Source organism: Alligator sinensis, unplaced genomic scaffold (genome assembly GCF_000455745.1).
Source record: "Alligator sinensis unplaced genomic scaffold, ASM45574v1 scaffold74_2, whole genome shotgun sequence".
Taxonomy (NCBI): domain Eukaryota; kingdom Metazoa; phylum Chordata; order Crocodylia; family Alligatoridae; genus Alligator; species Alligator sinensis.
In genome coordinates, this window is record NW_005841931.1 from 1,390,704 (window position 1) to 1,408,592 (window position 17,889).

Sequence of the window (17,889 nt, forward strand, 5' to 3'; positions counted from 1 at the left end):
CTACTGGACAGCCAAGAATGCAAAAAGCATGGAATCAGAAAGACAACAAGCAAGAGAGAACATCCTTCCACAGCCTAGTGAATGTATCACTTCCTTTGAAGAGGGGTCCTGGGTTCTGGTCACTACTTCTACATTCTGAATTAATTTTATATTAAACAGTCATTGAATGAAAAAAGGCAGTAACCCGGATCATAATGATGCTTAGCAGGAGTTAGGCATCTAAGCGATGAAATTGGATCATATCTGAACTTACTGGGAGAAGCCCAAACAGGAAAACCTTTGAACGTAGAGGCCTACTGGGTTTTGTGGCCTGTGAAGGCAGGTTAGATTTGCACCTTATAGATTAAATAAATCAGCGATGTATAGCCAGAGCATTCATGAGCCCAAACTCACTTCATCAGATGCTGTGAAGTAGGGGGTCCCTGTGGACTCCTAATTCTACCTAAATTTCGGTGCCTCTGGGTGCGTCTACACAACATGCTTTACTACAGAGCTAACTAATTAGCTCCATGCTAAAGCATCACTGTCTATACATGTGCCCATATTAGGGTGCAGTAAATTAATTAACTCCGCTGTAGGATAGTACTGACTGGGACAAGTACTATCCTACAGTGGAGTAGTTACATGTGCTGAAATGCATGTGTAGACAGTGACTGGGGCTAGCTGGGGCATGAGTGTGCTACAGTGTGAGGGCTGCCTCCTGCCTAGCCCTGCACTGTAGCACCCTTGTGCCCCAGGCAGCCCCTCCACAACACATTGAGCTGGGGCACACCAGCCTCAGGCTAGCAGGCTGACCTCCCAGACCTCCTGCCAGCCTGGGACTGCTCTGCCCTAGCTCAAAGCACTGCAGTCCCAGGCACATGTGTAAAGACTGTGCCCAGGAGAAATAAACTCCAGTGCAAACTGCATTGGGGTTTATTGCTATGTGCTAATTGCACATGTAGATGCTCCCCCTGAACCAAATTGAACCTGGCTTTACATGCTGCAGAAATTAATATCTAAGTAAAATAGCATGCTACTGAACTCTAGGTAGATAGCTTCAGGTAAACTTGACCTGCTCTGTGTTGCTGAGGACAGAAAACAAACAAGATTGGCTATTTAAGCAATTATCATTGAAGTATGAGAGGTATTTGTACCATTAGTTCTAACACTGGTGTTCTCCAGTCACATTGACACTACTGTTATGGAGTTTGCTGTAGAGACAGGCTTAAAGCAAGATCTCCTCTACACAACTTGTAGCCAACTTCTCTTTCCCGCCCCCACGTTTTTATAAACCAATGATATGGTGTGTTGCAGGCAAGCCGGGTAATGATTTAAAGCAGTGGTTCTCAACCATGGTGCTGGGACACCCAGGGGTGCCACGAGATCCTCTGAAGGGTGCCAGGAGGGGTGAGGAGATAATCAAATAAGGGCAGGCTCAGTCTCAGCCCCTGCCTGGCTGTTTCTCTGCACCCACTGCCCAGCCCCTTTGCAAAGAGGTAAGCCCTGTAAATTAGATTTTGACATGGGGTGCTGCTCAGTTCACAGAAGTTGTGGAAGGGTGCCTTGCATCTATAAAGGTTGAGAACTACTAATTTAGAGAAAGCCAATTGTGTGGCTCCTAGATACTCTTCCATAATATAAGATGAAAAGGGACACAACGGCACACATTAATCAATTTAATATTTGATATCTTTTCTCTTATTTTTAAACACTGTTGATTGCGCTACTGCAAGATATTATCCTCAGAGATTAACTGATTTTAGAAAGTTATTAACTAATATTACAAATAATATCCACATTTCCCCTAGCTAAAACAGTTACAGGATATCAACTGTCATGCTTCGAGACAAAAGCCAGACTTTAACTGTCTGGCATTAGGAGAAGACTGTCTCAATAATTCAATAACAATGAGTTTTTAAACCGTCATCGGTGTCATCCTATACTAATCAGGGTACTGTTGTCTGACTTTATATGGAATCCTTTGTTCCTTTAATCCTCTCTTCCTTCTACAGACCTTAGTATTTCCCCTCTGTGCTTGTCCTTTTGCATGGGAAAACTGACTGATGGATATTTGCCGACAAGCACATGTCTATTGTAAATAATACTACTCAATGATTTTGTTGCTGTTTAGTAAAAAGAGCTCCTAAAAGTCAGTACATTAATGCTATGATGTGATTTTCCTGGCTCAGCAAGTGAGAGCAGAGTGTCCTTGTTGGAAAGGAGTCAAAAAGTGCAATGTGTTGCTACTTCTCTTTGATTTCAATTCAGTTCCCAAATGTACATGGACCTTCATCTGGGACTATTAAGATATGTACTCTTGGGGCACCTGTATCCAGCAATCTCAGATTACTCCACCCATGTATTAAGTGAAATATGAATTGCTAAAGACATATCATGTTGACAGCAAATCATTTTCCAAAGGCTACCAATAATATATAATAGTTAGCTAATGAGTGTAACTTCAAGATTTTACTTAACTCTACATATGCTATTTTATTACTGTCTTGAACACATCATTTCTTTCTTATTCCCATTCTTCCTCTTTTTCTTCTTCCACTTCCTGTGAAATAGGATTGCTAACCATGTGTGTAACTGTCAAATAGACTGCTTACAGATGTAAAAAGCAAAACAGTGCTTTACTTTAAACTCGGCGTGCCCCGCCCTGAGCCCAGCACATGTCCAGAAGAAGCATTGTGTTAGTCTGACCGGGCTCGCCCAGCGTCTGTACAGATTGGGTGCTTCAGCGGGGCTTTTTTTTGACACTTTTATATAATAACCGATTGAATCGGCTTTAGATAAAAGCGCCAAAAATCCCTGCTGAAGCATGCAATCTATACAGATGCTGCAGAGCCGTGTTGAGGCCTTTTCTGGTAAAGGACAGGTGGTTTTTTTCATGTCTGTCAGCAGTCTTAGATACTATTGAACAGAATACACGTTCACCCTTTGTGGTGGGGGGGGGTGTGCAAATCTTAGACTGGGTTGCACCATTCTTAAACCAGTTTCTGTGTGTCAAATTTCTGTTCTGTTACAAGTATGGATCAGTTTTGTGTGCTGAACTTCTGTTCCATTATGGGCACAGACCAGTTTCCAATCATTTTTACTGGTAAAAGTGTAATGTCTGTATCTGTCCATAAAGTGAAATGAGATTCTGTCCTGAGGAAACACATTTAGCAGTCAAGAGAGCACTTTGGTCTTTGTAAGTCCATAATCTTTGTCTGATTTGGACCTCTTTTGGGGCCTCAGAACTGAAGATTTGGGCCTCTTTTTCCAGAATGGGCTCAGGCACATATCTAAAATATGTTTCCATAATAATCATTGGCTAGAGATGTGTGTGTGGATCTCATTAGAGTTTAACATATACATGTACCTAGTAATAGCTGTTGTTCCATTAAAAACTACTGAGATGCAGATGAGGAGAAATCCAGACAAAAAGATTTAAATCTAATAACTTCCTCCCTAGGGTTCTAGCTCCTTTCTTGAGATCCGTCACTGGGATGCAGTTGGCTCAACTTTTATGGATACCTCCTCTTCACTCAGATTGATTTCCTCATTGGTGGTATCACAGAGGTTGTATTGCATTCAATGTCCAGTGTCACAAAATAAGTCTTAGTCATTGCCTCATCTCATTACAAGACCTGCAACAGCTGCAACTGTTATACATTCACAAGCTGCTTTGAAATGCTATGGTAAGAACTATCTGTTAATTTTATTTAATTGGAGCACAACCTATATTCTATCACAATACCCAAAGAAATCAAATATCTTAAGAGCACAGTTCTACAACCACTTACATATGTACTTAACTCTGCTACTGCAGAATATAGTAATCTTCTATGGTGGTAACTTTAAGCACACTTACATGTTGGCAGGATTGGGATCAACACAAGAAAGACAGATATAGAAAACACTGCTATACAAATGTGCAATGAAATCAAGTCTACTGCTTTACATATTGTTATTTCCTAACGTTATTTTAATTGCATATCTTGAAAGTTGCACAAATATAGTATTTCTGCCTTTAACTCCTTTTAAAGGGAACAGAAATTTAAAAAAGCAAAACATCCTCCCCTCCTCAGTCATATGTTTCTTGTAAATATTATTGGTATCCTATATATACATATCAGGAGCACTGACTCTTTGACATTATTGTATTTTCTTGAATACAACATGCCCCAAATAAGATATCTTGTGTTTGGAAGGCAGAATGAAGAAGAAAGTATATTTCCTTGGAAAATACTAGTAAGTCTGGTATTTTTTTCCAGGGAAAACACAGGTGGCTACATTTGGGACGGGAAGGGAAGAAAGGTATAGTGGCTGTTCTGTTAACCTCCTAGCTGCAAGATATCACCAGGCATCTAGCTGAGCTAAACTGCCTGGCCTCTTCATGAGCTGAGCTAGGTGGGCAGCCAGCTTTTGTAGGATAAGTCTCTGCTGGGGGAAAGAGAAAGTGTCCACAACCTGCAGCTAGGGAGCCCTGTGTACTCACTGTGCTGTCCCCCTATACAGCAGATGCAGCACTATTGTCTCTTTCCTTGAGCAGAGGCTTGAGCTGCAGATGTTGCTATTACCATATTTTCTCACTTAAAATGTGTACCCCAATTTCCAGCAGCTGATTTTTGAAAAAAGATTCATGTTGTATGCCAGAAAATTCAGTAAGTATCATTCACTTAATTGAGGGATTATTGTGACATTTACCGAAAAGAGGGCCTGTTCTGCAGACATTTAAGCATGAGAGTAACTTTTCTCACAAGAACAATTCTACTGACTTAAATAGACTGAGTCACATTGATGGTATGTTCACATTGCAGCCATTACTTGATGGCAGCTCATATACAGACATACCTTAGCAAGTTTTAAAATATCTCATTCAGGTATTAATAGCAGTGCAACTGCAACAGGAACTCAGTGCAGACAGTAAAATCTGGGTAAATATACAGGCATGGTTTATAGCTGATGCTAAGCTCTACACCAGGGATGGGCAATGCTTTGGGGCAGAGTGCCAAAAACACCCACAACCTTGACTTGTAAGATGTTGGCATGCTGGGGTGGATGGTGGGGGAGTTGCAAGGGCCCCAATCCTTGTTGTGGCAGCACAGCCCCGGCCCCTTTCCTGCAGCATGAGTGCCAAGCAAAATGCATTAGCGTACTATGCTCTCACATGCATGCTGAGGGTTGCCTACCCTTGCTCTATGCTACTGTGGCTACATCATTGCTATCAGTACCTGTGCTAGGTAGTTGAAAGATTGCTTGGGTATGTCTACATACACTGCAGAGACTGCAGTATACAATTACCCTCAGATTTCCTGGTCAGGTTCTGAACCTGTCCTCTGAAGTCTATTAGATATACACTAGGACTTGCTTCCTCCTAGGAATAAAACTAAAGGGAAGGGTCTAAATTCAGAGCTTGCAGATCAGTTTTGCTTTTTTTTTAATTTGTTTCTAAAAGGATGCACTTTTGAAGCCCTGTGTATCTCCTAAAATGCACTCTTCCCGACTTAGAAGACATTCTAGCACTCACGCTCCTCCAATTTTCGAACATCAGTAACTGTTTGGATCAAGCCCATTTTTTTCCTAAAGCCAGCCCAATTTCTCACAAAGCAGTCAAAATCATTATTTTTATTTTTAACTGAGGGTTATGAACCAAGATACACAAAGTTTCAGAGTTAATTTCAGATATTAACTCTAGCAGTGTGTACAAAAGTATAGTCATTTAGTGAAATAATCAGTCATGTTTTAAGTCATTTTTCTATAACTCAGAAACAGCTAGGCTGATTTTCCTCAAATTTTCCTAGTGTCTTTTACATCTGGACACAGACCAAGCTTGGAAAGTTTCATTCTCAAAGTGAAGGTTTCAGAAAATTAGCAGTATATGAAATGAATGGAGTTTTATAATAGAAAATAGCTTTCTGAAAACTGCTCTGCTCACAAACTGGGTTCATTGTCTTTCTACAGCAACTTGTCTTCTATCTAGATGTCATAAACATTGCATCTGTAATCAAAGCAGGAGAAACCACTTAACATGTTTTGTAAGATGAGTTAATTGCTAACCAGGAAAAAGCAGGTAAATGTTGTTAGCCTGGTACACTCATTTGGGGTTCTGTTTATTATGATTTATAAAACATAATGTGAATAGAAAACTGTGTGAAGCAGTAAAATTAAATTAATATGGGTGTTTAGGGCAAATAGTTAAATGTTCCCTATAGTGTTTTATAGCCCATGTGCCCATGGGCAACTAGTGCCACCTTATTGGGGGGGTGTATGTACCCCCCCCAAGCAACCAGTCAGCGACTGGGGGGGGGATCTCCCCCACAGCCCATCTCGCCAACCAGGGGGGAGGTCCCCTTGCGGCCAGTCTCGCCAACCATGAAGCAGCTGTGGCGCTTCTTCCAAGTGCTCCCACTCCCCGGTTGGCGCTTGCAGGGGGGACACCGGTGCTCCCGCCTATCTCCCCTGCCTGCCTAAGTGGGGAGTGCAGCCTGTCAGGGGATGCACCAATGCTCTCAGGGGGTGCACGTGCACCCCTGTATACCTTCTATGTGTCACCATTGCATGTACCAGCACCATGCTACTTAATGAAAAACAACACAACTGACTGGAAACAAAAAAAAATAAATTGATTCAACAGTTTCATTGCTCCAGCAGAATGCAATGCCAAAAGTAAAGAATTGTCATAAATAATAAAAATGATATTACATTTTAACATGTGAGATTTCATGCCTTAAGATGGATTTCCAATGCAGAGAATGAAATGTGTTTGCTTTTTAATGATTTTAACTGGACAGCACATCCTTTCAGGAGTAAGGGGTTTTATACAACATTGTTTTATTTCTGTGAACCATGTACCCAGCCAGCTGACATCTAGGTTGCGTCAGAGTAATGTATCATGAAGGAAAATGAGCAGTTGTTCTTCCTGTTGATCCAAAGGTGATTGCTCGATAAGATATGTCATTCCAGTCCTAGGATCACAAGACAGGGGAGTATTCACTGTCTAATAATGCAGGGTAAACACAGTACTTAGAATAGCAACCATCATGTTCATGCTTAAGGGTAAAAGATGGATACATGGGCCAATTTGTATAAAATAAAAACTGACTTGAACTTCTGCTGAAATCCCGAAACAACCCTCCAAACTTGCTAGAAAGTTCATTTAAATGTATTTTAAAGAAACCACACTCTTCCTTTTCAGGTATCCCTGTGCTCCTCAGTTCTGACCAGTTCGGGAATACTGTGAGAAGGGCAGTCTCTTCTATTTTTGCTACCTGAGTAGAAGCAATATACCAGAATACTCTCATGATATTTCCAGGCCAGTTCTGCAGCAGCTACAGGTTCTAATAAGTTCTAAATAAGCATCACAACTTTGAGTACTTTTCCATCATAACCAATGACCCATCTGACTCAAATTAAATGGCCATCAAAAGAGTAAGGACTGAGAACCCTCTTCCAGCCCTCTCTGAACCATGAATCTGGGTACGAAGAAATACATTAAAAATAAGTGGCAGGGCGTGGAAAAGGACTGATCAGCTCAGTCCTGCCAGTCTCTATTTATTGGCTAGAGTGGCTGACCTAATGTGAGGAAAGAAATTAGTAACATATTACTACCTCCTGGGAGTAGAAATGATGCAAGGAGGAACTGTGACACTGAGTCACAATGCCCTTCAAGGGAGCAGACAGAAGGGCAGCTCCCCACTGTAACTCATGGCGCTTTGCAGGAAACATTCTGAGTTTCAACAATCCCCTGGAACAAACAGAAGTTCACTCTTGGTTCCAGGGTGGAGGGGAATCTAGCTGCTGGCTGCTGCAGCCCCTGTCCTCTAGCAATGGGCTCTCCTCTCTCCCAGTGTGCCCCTATTTCAGAACAGGAGATGGGAAAGGGAGCAGAGGGAGCTCATTCTAGGGGTTCCCCAGCCAGCATGAAGGGTAGGGTGACTGAATTGGAGCCCCCCGCTCCAGCAGATGCTGAAAAAACTCCAGACCAAACTCCCTCCATTCCCTTCCCCCACTCCCATTCTGAAAACAGCAGTGGGCTAGGAGGCAGCACAGACACAAGTTACAGAAGAAGTTCTGTTTTGAAATGTCATTATCTCATGCAATGAGGGGTCAGATTTTTGCCAGACTGGCCATTTTTTAAGCAGTCTGCAGCCATGCCCGTCTGTTTGGTCATAGCTATAGACCACTTTCTATGGCCGGATCATGCTAAAATTGTCACTGCTGTCTGCACCCCAAAATTACTACTGGACCCGTACACCACTGCTTCCTTGAAGCTGTGTCCCAAAATCAGCACCTAACCCAGTTCTGCTTAAAAAAAAGGGAAAAGGTGGTGAAGTTATTAACATAAACGTGGGGGCACAGGTAAAGCTTTGTGCTTTTATTCAGAGGAAAACAAGAAAAACTAAAACAGGACTTTTGCTAAAAAGGAAACAATAAACAGAGGGCGAGGAATTCCTTAAGAATTAATCTTCATATGCATACAAAATACAAATAAGTATAGCAAGGCAAAGTGGGTGCCTAAGTCAAAGAACAAAGAGAGAAATAGCAATCTAGCAGTCATTAAAGAGGTTATAGGGAAAGGTTATTTAAGCAAACTTGATCCATCAAAATATAGAGGCTGAGAAGGAATGCTGCTTTGGTTTCTGTAAACATCAGATTTTGGGAAACAGATGAAGTACTCCAGAACTGAAGAGCAAAATAATGAGATTGTGACCTTTAAAAAGAAATGAAAGAATAACTTGAGTAGTTATAGCCCTGAGAGCTTAGATTTAGTTCTAGGTAAAATATTAGAAAACCTAGTAGGGGAATATATTTTTAGCCATATAAAACAGAGGGACCTATTGACTTAAAGCCAAGAGGGATTTGTGAAACACAGACAATGCCAGCGTAATCTGATAACCTTTTTATTATGGTATCTGAGTGGGTGGATTTTAAACAGGACCTTTGGCATATGGAAACAGCTTAAGTAATGTCTGGATAAAAATGCAAAAGTGGCCAGTAACCTGTTGACATATATATTGCTTCCTGAACTAGTTCTTATGGTGTTTTAGAGGATGACCTACTTTCTACGTTCGCCCTATGAGTAGCTAAGGGAAATGGCACAATGTTTTACGGGGTGCTCTGAATATGGCTGAGCAAATTGACTAAAAGAACAGAAGGAAGAAATAGGAACAAAACCAGGTGTTTTTGACTCCCTGTGCTCACTTTCAGATGTACCACACAGACACAACCTTACCAGAAAACTGCCAACATTTTTCTTGACTATAGGTTTTTTAAAGTAGCAGCCTTAAAGGAATGAGAACATGCTTAAAAAACTTCAAATCAAACATAAAAATCTGACATTCAAGAGATGGAATCAATGTTTACACATATGTTGCTACAGAGAAATCTTGCTTATCTCGGTTTCACTGATCCAAAATTGTCATCCCATTTCAGAGCCTGGATTTTTTGTGATCTGAAGTCTATAAGCTTTTACTTCTGCAGAGTTTCTAAAGCTTCCTCCCACATCATGTATAAACTCTTCAGATTTCTGGCTCCATCCGAACCTTTTGATTCAAACTTTTGATTCAACTGAGATTGTGAAATCATTTTCAGAAAAGTGAAGTTCTCTTAGACTTCAATGATGTAGGGCCAGGCACATAACGTAAATCTAGAACTAAGCAAATTTCTATTGAGACATAACCAAAAGAGTAATTGGAATAACAGAAGTAACATGAAACCAAGCCAGAAAGTACAGTTATTATACTTTCTACACAGGATGAGCCTGCTTGGAAATAATGAAGTAGTTTGGACACAGTTAAGGAAAACTTGTTTTCCTTTTATTCCTGTATAGACTTACATTTCTGGATCAAAAGCAGATATGAGCCTTCCTATGCTGGATAAGATGTTTGATGCAATGGATATGTTAAGAGTGACACAGCAAACGGGTTACGCCCAGGTGGGGTAGTAATAAAGGATTTGGATCACCTGAGGAAGCTGACTCTGTGTGTGTGTGTGTGTGTGTGTGTGTGTGTGTGAGAGAGAGAGAGAGAGAGAGAGAGAGAAGGAAGAGGATAGTGGTCATTTGACAAAAGGAATGGAAGCTAAAAATAACAAGGATCTCTCAATAAGTATCTACGATCGTGAGCACAATGAAACTGGCTGAGAGAGAGAGAGACATATCATTTAAAAAGTAAGTCATACGTAGAAGGGAGAGCTTGGAACAAATCCCAAATAATGTTCAAGAACAATGTGGAAACTGAGGCAGGGAATGGCTTGGATTGTTTTATGAAAAATACTGATTCATGCATTTTTGCAAAGAAAACCTATGAACCTTACTTAGGGAAAAATTTCCATAGATGGCATTGGAAATTTCATCCCCTTAACAGCTTCAAGGTAAGGTCAATATCTTCTGAGATGGCAGTAGTAAGTTTTAGGCTAATTTCAAAGCAAATAATTTAGGAAATATTTTCATTTGGTCCCCTTGTACAAGTACTGTGAACCGGTTTCACTTCCCTGCAGATACTTACTCTTGTACAAAATGTTGTTGATTTTAGCAGACCCTGCATAGGAATAAACATACTGACTATTAGAGCAGCTCTTGGCAGGATGGTGCCCTCTGTCTTGTATTTAATGTGGAACCACAGGGAAACCAAGCTGTCACAGGGCCAGGGTTGAATGTCATGAGAGGGAAAGTTATGTTAGAGACTGGTGTTAACACGCAATCATGTTCTCTTGGTAGGGGTCTTATTACAGGGTTGGGAATTAATCTATATGGAGAGGAAAGTTCACACTAGGGGCTGTGGTGCGAACATAAAAGCATCCTTTCTATGTAGGTTTCTTATTGCAGGGCTTGGGAATTAATCCAAATTGACACCAATATGACAAAAGCCTCCTGCTGCTTTTCTTCTAATATGGTTGAATATTGTTATAGTTGTGATGGTCCAGGAAGTATAAAAGAAGCAATGATTTTTGTGTTATCTTTTACTGGACCAATTGTATAGTTGAGCTGTTGGACAAGCTTTCAGGAATCAAGTTAGAATATAAGAGCATAAGAACTGCTATATACTGGGTCAGACTATAGGCCCCTCTTGCCCAGTATCACGTGTCACACAGTGGCAGAAAGTGGTTGCTCAAAGGGAGAGTGAACAAGATATGGACAGGTTAGAGTTGAGGAAGGGCAAAGGTTGGCCGACAGCTCTCCCAACTATATAGTTGGTCCAATTAAAGCTATCACAAAAAAATCAGACAAGGTTCTTTGGGTGAATCTGGTATTTTTTATTTGACCAAATTAAATAGTTGGAAAAAAAAATTTTAGCAAGCTTTCGGATTTAGAAACCCTTCATCAGGCTGAGGAAGCCTCTGCAGTTGGTGTGTGCTCTTCCTGGATGAAATGAATAGTAAAGAAGCCAGAGGCTAGTATGCATGCAAGATAGGCAGTCAGTGAAGATGTAAATTGAGGAGTCAGTGGGTGAGACACAGGTGGGGTAGGGGGTCGGGGGAAGGGAGAGAGAGAGAGAAAAGGTGGATGAATGTTGCAGTTAAATAGTGGAGAGGTACCTGGGGAGTCAGATGTCAGGCATATTATAATGTTTCATAAATCCAATGTCTATATTTAATGTATGATTTTTTGTATCCAGGAGGTTGATGAAGTAAAACCCCTATCACAAAAAAACTTCACTCTCCTTCTAGGTAGTCTTAGGAGCGTTAGACTAAAAGCATGCAAACCTAAAAAGGTACATTGGGTTCCCCTCAACACACCTGTATAGGGGTCAGCAACCCCTATCCACACCCCTATGAGTAAGATCCTTCTTTTAAGGCTCAGCTTCCATAATTAGGTCCTAGCTGACAATACCTTCCTAAAATGCCTCTTAATCCAAGTTGTGGAAAAAGAACCCAAACCCAGGTCCCGGGCTGACTTAGCAAATCCTTCTCTTAGGGTACTATCCAGTCAAGGGAAGCAGAACTTTAGGGTCCCTGGAAGGAAGCACCAAAAATACCTAAATACTCTCATCGGAGTCTATTATCTACAGATCAGACTGTTTTCTCAGCATCACTTACGTAATCTTATTGAAGTCAGAGTCTCTTACTCTTATAATTACATCCTCATATTTCACCCATATTTCACTTAAATGCCTATATATACTAGTGAGGTTGTTCAAAAGTCAGCAAAAGCAGACCTTGGCTTCTAAAATTACATGGGACATAGTCATCAGGAAGACCCAGCATGGATTCATGACCAGCCAACTTAATTTCCTCATTTGATAAGATGATGAACTCTGTGGATGTTTGTTTATTCTTATACATAAATGGTTGGCTCACCATGCACAATGAGTAGTCATCAATGGCTCAATGTCTAGTTTGGAGAAGGGATTAACTAGGGTTCTCAGGAGCCTGTCCTGGGTCCAGTACTGATTAATATCTTCATCCATGATTTGTGATTCGGAGCATGTAATTAAGTGCACATTTAGCAAATTTGTAGATGACACCAAGTTGGGTAGAGTTGCAGATAATGGAAAAACTGGAAAAATGGTCTGAAATCAATCAAATGAATGTCAGCAAGGACAAGCACGCACTTAGGATGGAATAACTGCATGCACAAATACAGACTGGGAAATGATTGGCTAGGGTGAAGTACTGCAGAGAAGGACCTGGGCATTAGAATAGACAGTAAAGTAAATACAAGCCGACAGTGTGCTCTTGTTGCAAAAAGAAGTCAACAGCATACTAGGTTGTATTAACAGAAATGTCACTTACAAATTAAGAGAAATTATTTTTTCCCTGTATTTAGCAGCATGCAGTGGGGTATTGTGTCTAGTTTTGGGCACCAAACATCAAGAAAGATGTGGACAGGTTAGAAAGAATCCAATGGAGAGTGACAAAAATGGCTAGAGGTCTGGAAAACATGATTTATGAGGAAAGGTGGAAAGTAGTAGGATTATTTAGGATGAAGACAAGAACACCGAGGGGGTTTTTGATAACAGTTTTCAAATCTGAATGTATATTATGAAAAGTATGGAGATAGATAGTTCTCTGTGGTTGTAGGGGACTGGACTAGGAGCAATGGCCTCAACCTGCAGTAAAGGAAATTTATGTTGTAGATTAGGAAGAACTTTTTGGGTGGTCAAGCACTGAAACAGACTACCTATGGAAGCTGTGGAATCTCCATCCATGCAAATTTTCAAAAGAAGTTTAGACCAACACTTGACTGGGATGGTTTAGTCAGGGATGATCCTGCCTTGACCAGACTAACTCACCTCATAAGATACTTACCATCCCTGCTTTCCAATGATCCTAAATCAGTTGGGTTTTGCCACCACTTTTCCTATGATCATAAGAGTCAATAATTACTAACATCTATGATCTAGCACAGTGGTGCTCAACCTTTTTGTCTAGCAGGCCAGATAGGCAGTGCCCAATCCCTCTGTGGGCTGGGTCTGGCTGGGGTACCCATCTGGTACCTGGGGCAAGCAGGGCATGGCCTCGTCCAGCTGTGCAGAGTGAGGAGGGGGCAGCCCAGCACTGATTCAACTGTGCAGGAGAAGAGGGCTTGGCCTGGGCCCAACCCAGCCCTGCAGAGGGGGAGAGGGCATGACCCAGCCCCAAATCAGACCCATGGGGGACGGGGGCATGCCCTAGTCCCAACCTGGCTGTGTGGGGGGAAAAATCATGGCCCAGTCTGATCTGACCAGGCAGAGGGACAATTGTGGCTCCGCTCTGACCTTCCCTGCAGGGCTTAGGCTTTTGGCAGCAGGGAGGGGTGGCAGCATAGGTGATATAGAAATCAAATAAATAAGTGAATAAAATATGGGATACAATAATAATATTTTACTTTTATAAGATTGAGTTGTTGGACAAAGTAGTTGAAAACTTGAATAAATATATTTTCTCTGAAGTTAATCTTGCAGACAGGTATTTAAAGATGAGGTTGACATAACTTTAATAAAAGAAAAGTTAAAGAACTTCCAGAATGTTCTTAAATAGGAGCCATGATGTGTTTTATTCGTGCAGAATTTTCAGCAGGGATTGTTGTTACAAGTGAGACCCTAGCAGTCCTAATAACAGTAAATGTTATTTTGGGCATCCGTTCACATAATACTTTTGTATGTAAGAATTGTGCCAAATTACCAGTGGGATGTGATTTGATATGTGTTACTTACCAGGCATTGACATCAGTGCTTCTATTTTTATTATTCAAAATTGCTATGCAAAGCTGGAAGAAAATCCATCTCTTGTAAAGGAAATAGATCGTGCATATTGTACAAATAGATGTGTTGTGTTATAGTTAGAGTTACAGGAACAGTAAAAAGTTTACCCTGATATCCTCCATCGCTGTATGGATCAGTTAGTTATCTTGGACAAACAGTTTGCTTCATCTTTGTCTAGAACAATCCAGTGTCTAGCATGACCCATGCCCATGGAAGGCTGACAGACAATCAGACTGAAAGTTACTGGGAGCTATGCCAGACAAGGCTTGGACAAGCATGGGAGAAAAGCACTTAGAAAGGTCAGAGCATTGGAGACTGATCAGGGTGCTCGAAAGAGAGGGAGAGCTGTCACAATAATATTACTGATGCTTTGAAGAGGGCATAAGATAATGTGAACCTTCATCGACAGTTCAATATGCAACTGCATCAGGGGACTCAGCTGCAACCCAATTGTCCTCTGACCTAGTTAACAACACCATACCAATTAATTAGTGGGGCCTTTACTATGTACATGGCTTGGAACCTACAAACTAAGGCTTTAGCCAAGATAGAGCATGCTATTAGTGTCCTTTCTGCCTGATGTAGTGGAAACAGGCTCAAAGGACAAATGCGGGGCGAGTCTTCCATCATGTTATAATTGTAATGCAGATTGGATCTATAACTCTTACCCTGAACAGGGACATAGAACAGATCTTCTCTCCAGTTTAGCATGGCAAGCTTTTAGTTGCATTGTTAAAAATGCAGAGAAAGAAACCCCAAAGAAAAATGGTCCATTCACTGAGACCCAAATTATCCATGCTAGCCAGGCAACAACTTGTGCTGAAAATCAAGTGTTTGTTAACTTTTTAAAAACGAAGCTTTAATTAAAAGGGTTTAAAGGCGTTTAGTGTAGCATTTTAGGAATCAGGCCAACGTGTAATCTTCATCAGGTGGTACTCCGTATTATAAAACTGACACATACAGTCTTGGCTGTTGATCAAGAACTTATGTGATTTCTAAAGTAGAGCAGTGAAGGGGACTAACTCAGGAAAAAGTAGAAGTCTCTCTAACCAATCTCTGACAAATTTAGGCGAAAATATTTCTGGCACAGTCTTTTGTCTCAGACTTTCAACTATGGTCACAAACACAAATTCTCTTTTATACCTAAGGTATGCAAAGGCTAGAGAGAAATGGGTGTAAGTTTCCCACGGAGAGGAATAGGTATAAATTCAGCACTGAGAACTGGTACATACAGTGCTGTGCTCTTTCATCATATGACTGACCCTGGCAGGAATTTGCATTGTTTCTATGTTACCTAGTGAATATATTTGTGAGGCATTGGTAGTATGATAGCATATCTCTGTCAGTGCAGAGCCAGGGAGGAAAAGGGTAGAAAGTAAATAAATAACTGGACATGAGTCCAAATGAAAACTGCAGATCTAAATGCCCCACACACTTTGTGGAAAGGAAGGCAATTTGGAATTCAAATATGAGTCTGGATTCACACTTCAAAGCATGCCTATCTACGTGGGCAAAATCAAACCACCTTATTTGTACGTTTGGAATTTGAAAAGTGGATATGGATTTTCTGGTTTATTCTCCTGTTAGATTAAGACCTATGTAGTTCTTATCATACATGGTTCTTGACATTGTCAAAGAACTGTGGAAAACTCTGAATGCCCTTTTGCCATATTTTATGGGTCCACAGTGAAGGCAAAAACCTCGAACAATTTTGAAACTTTTATAAACTCTTCTGCTTCGGTATGCAAATCAGCCTCTTCCTAATAGCAGTAAAAAAAAAGTCACTATAGGCACAACTGAAGGCTTTCTTGAAACTTCCTTTGTGACATCTGGTATCAGCCACTGTTGGAAACAAGAGAGTAGACTAGATGGAGCACCAATCTCTGCCAATATCATAATTCTTGTGTTTGTTTCTTTGACTGATGTCATCAGCACTTGTTGCACGGCAGCTAAAGAAGCACAAGCACTGGCACAGAAGAAATGAATACCAGTACTAATTCATCCTTGCCCATGTGTCATCATAATATACATCAAATAATTGCCCATGTGTCATCATAATATACATTTTATAATTCTGCTGAAGTTGCCAGTTTGGGACAGAGTTACAATTCCACAATATTCTGATATTACTGTCTCAGCAGGTATCATACATCACTCTTTAAAGGACTGCACAAGCATTAACTAATAAACAGTAGCAAAAGAGTAGATCATATACACACACTAGCATATTCTCAGTCTAATTTTCCTGTGGTGTGGTGCTTTCATATTTATACTGCCATCTTGTGGCCAACTGTCTGTGGCCTATTACATGATGCTCTTAGGGCATGCTTGTTTGAAGAGTCAAAGACAGCAGCAGCAAAGAGGATCTCTTTGTGCTTTTTTTAATCATCCTTGGGTGCATCTACATGTGCAATTAGTGCGCCTGAATTTTCTTTGCAGAAAATTGGCTCATTAAAGTGCTCTGGTGTGCACGAGTAGACATGCACCCCCATCAGGAACAAATGACACCTGATAGGAGCAGCCCAATCCATGGTGCTGGCAGGGGGCACATGGCTGGTCCTGATCCCCAAGTGGCTGGGAGAGCCATCCCTGTTGGGTGGGGATGCTACCTGCCAATCACGTGGAGGTTCCCAGTGAGGACAATTCTCCCAGCCACGTGGGGATTGAATCGGGCCCCTTTCTCCACATGACTGGGATGCAGCGGTCCTGGCTGCCTGGACAGCTCTACTGGCCATGTGTGGATCAGGTCAGGGGACCTAATCTCCACCCAAGTGGGATGCACAAGTCTGGGCTGCTGGGACAGCTCTACTGGCTATGTGGGATAAGAATGGGTCACAATCCCCACATGGTGGAGAGACAGTTGCCCCTGCAGCCAGCTCACCTCCCCCCTGCACTGCGGCTTAGGCAGGCAGCAGCAGCCCCCCTTCTGCCTGGGCTGACCAGAAGCAAATTGCTCCTGGTCAGCATCTACACATGTGCTACTGTGCATTACTTAATGCACAGTTAATCTAGTACCTGTATTTCCTGGTACTAGCAAATGGCACATTAGCTTATTTACTGTGCAGTAAATCCCACGCACGTGCAGACAGTGATGCTTTACTGCACATTAGATTAGTCTAATGTGCAATAAAGCATCCTGTGCAGATGCACCCTGTTTGGATATATAGACACCACTAAAACTAGTGTGTCTGTACCGAATAAGAATACGTTCCATCAGCATGACAGTGATATTGTATGATCTTTTATACATGGATTTATGAAATAGGATAGCATATTTAATACACTCAACATACATACTTAACATACAGGTCAGATACATTTATTCCTGACTAGGCTTTTTTATCACCTACATTCAAAAAAAAATTACTATCCAAAATAGATTCCTGTTTGTATTTTAATTGTTGGTGGTTCTTGCTGAATAAACATGTTGAATTAATTCAAGCCCCTTTTCGGCTTGAACTTACCTCTTCCATTGGGGAGCAGACCATTTCAGCATTGTTTAGCATCTGGATAGTTTAGGACAAATTTTGCTCCTGGGGAAGATAAAAGTCCACAGACTTTAGCTGAAATTGTCCTCAGCTCTACTCAAAATCAGGTGAGTTATTCAGCTATGATCCTGTACCTGTCAGCCATGCTGAATCCACTAAAGACAGTGAAGCTCTCTAAGTTTATTAATTGGGTGCCAAGGTCCACTTGCATTAGTCACACGCCCTCCATCTTCATAGCGACTCCT